The sequence below is a fragment of the Sus scrofa genome, chromosome X (assembly GCF_054392235.1).
Source record: "Sus scrofa isolate SSC_HxYL_T2T_F1_AM1 chromosome X, Sscrofa_HxYL_maternal_Yorkshire_Landrace_v2.0, whole genome shotgun sequence".
Lineage (NCBI taxonomy): Eukaryota > Metazoa > Chordata > Mammalia > Artiodactyla > Suidae > Sus > Sus scrofa.
The window spans coordinates 73,711,039-73,714,003 of NC_139401.1; positions in this window are offsets into that span (position 1 = coordinate 73,711,039).

Genomic DNA, 2,965 nt, shown 5'->3' on the forward strand with positions numbered 1-2,965 from the left:
CATGTCTTGGCTTTTGTGAATAGTGCTGCAATGAACATGAGGGTACACGTCTTTTTCAGGGAAAGTTTTGTCTGTTGCCCAAGAGCAGGATTTCTGTCATATGGTAGTTCTATATTTAGTTTTATGAGGTACCTCCATACTGTTTTTCATTGTGGTAGTACCAATTTATATTCCCATCTAAAGTGGAGGAGGGTTCCATTTTCTCTATATTCTCTCCAGCAATTGTCAGTTTGTGGACTTCTTAATGACGGCCATTCTGACAGGTGTGAGACAGTACCTCATAGAAGTTATGATTTGTATTTCTCTAATTATTAGTGATGCTGAGCATTTTTTAACATGCCTGATGGATATCTGTATATCTTCTTTGTAGAAATGTCTATTCAGGTCTTTTGCCCATTTTTCAATTGGGTTGTTGGCTTTTTTTGCTGTTGAGTTGTATAAGTTGTTTGTACAATTTAGAGATTAAGCTTTTGTCTGTTGCATCGTTTGAAACTATTTTCTCCAATTCTGTAAGTTTTTTTTTGTGTGTGTGGTTTCCTTTGCTTTGCAGAACTTGTCAGTTTGATTAGGTCCCATTGGTTTATTTTTGCTTTTATTTCTGTTGCCTTGGCAGACTGACCTAAGAAAACATTTGTATTGTTGATGTCAGAGAATGTTTTGCCTATGTTCTCTTCTAAGGGTTTTTTGGTGTTTTGGGTTACATTTAAGTCTTTAAGCCATTTTGAGTATATTTTTGTGCATATCATGAGGTTGTGTTACAGTTTCATTGATTTACATGTGGTTGTCATTTTCCCCGCACAACTTGCTGAAAAGACTGTCTTTTTCCTGTTATATATTCTTGCCTCCTTTGTCAAAGATTAATTGATTATAGGTGTCTGGGTTTATTTCTGGGTTCACTATTCTGTTCCATTGGTCTTTATATCTGTTTTGGTGCCAGTACCACACTGTCTTGAATACTATGGCTTTGTAATATTGCCTGAAGTCTGGGAGAGTTATGCCTCCTACTTGGTTATTGTTCCTCAGGACTGCTTTAGCAATTCTGGGTCTTTTATAGTTCCATATAAATTTTTGGGTTGTTTGTTGTAGTTCTGTGAAAAATGTAATAGGACTTCTTCCAAAAAGAAAAATCTTAAATCAACAATTCAACCCACCAGCTGAATCTCAATGGATAATGCAGAAATACTAAAAACCTTTAGAGACTACTATGAACGATTATATGCCAACAAATTTGACAGTCTAGAAGAAATGGACAACTTTCTAAAGACTTACAGCCTGCCAAAACTGAATCAAGAAGAAATTGATCAAATGAACTGACTGATCACAAGTATTATTTATAATTGCAGAGATGTGGAAGCTCCCTAAATGTTCATCAACAAATGAGTGAATGAAGGAGATGTGACATATATATAATACAGTATATATAATATATATGATATATTTTTTACAATATGCATATATATGCAAGACATGCAATGGCTATTATGTTGTCATAAAAACATGAAATTTTTCCATTTGCAGCTCATGGATGGACCCAGAGATTATCAAACTAAGTGAAATAAGTCAGACAGAAAGACACATATTATATGATATCACTTATATGTGGATAAAATGTTATACAAATGAATTTATTTATGAAATAGAAATAGACACACAGACATAGAAAACAAACATGTTTACCAAAAAGAAAAGAGGGGGAAGGGTAAATTAGGATTTTAGCATTAATATATACATAGTACTGTATATAACTGCTAATTAACAAGGGACTCTGTATGGCACAGGGAACTATATTCAATATCTTGTAACACCTATAGTAGAAAATAATCTGAAAAAGAATATATATATATACATATGCACATGTGCGTATAAGTAACTGAATCACTTTGCTAAACACCTGAAAGTAACACATCTTTGTAAATCAACTATACTGCTATAATTAGAAAAAATATGACCAACTTTATTTGCCATTAGAGAAGTACAAAATAAAACTACAAAGATAGTATTACATGTATATCAGAATGGATAAAATAAAACACAGTGATGACACTAGATGCAGGTAATAATTCAGAGAAAACTGGATAACTAAATCATTATTAGAATGTAAGATGGAAAATTCACACTTTAAACACTTTTCCAATTTTTTATAAAACAAAACATGCAAGTAGCATAAAACTAAGCAATGGAACTTGGGAATTTAAGAAATATGAAAACATTTTCAAAAACCTGTACATAAAACAACACAACTTTATTCTTTTTTTAATTGTGGGGAAATACACATACAAATTTATCATTTTAACTATTTTTAAGTGTACAGTTCAGAGACAAGAAGCACATTCACATTGTTTTGCAAACATCAGCACCATGTTTCTCCACAACATTTTCATCTTGTGAAATTGAAATTGCACCTTTTAAATAATAATTCCCTATTCCCTTGCACCCAGCATTTGGCAACCAACATTACAATTTCTGTCTAAATGAATTTGACTGCTCTAGTTACCTCACCCGAAATACACCATGTATCTGAATTTCCTTTCTTATTAAGGCTGAATTATATACCAATGTATGCATATACTACATTTGTTTATCCATGCAGCACAATTGAGTTGTTTTGACTTTTGTCTAATAGGAATAAAGTTCTATGGATGTTGGTACACAAATATCATTTCAAGACTCTGCTTTAAATTCTTTTGAGTATGTACCCAGAAGTAGAATTACTAGATCCTTTGTAAATTCTATGTTTACACTTTTAGGGTCTGTCATACTGTTTTCAATGGTAGATGCACTGCTTTACATTCCCACCAGCATTGATCAGGGTTCCAATTTCTCCATATGCTTTCTGACAATGTTATTTTTAGTAGGCTTCTAAAGAGAAGTTCTAGATTTATGGCAAAATTGAGCAAAAGATACAGAGATTTGCCTAATAGCTCCTGCTCCAGGCATGTATATCCTTCATTATGAACATTATCAA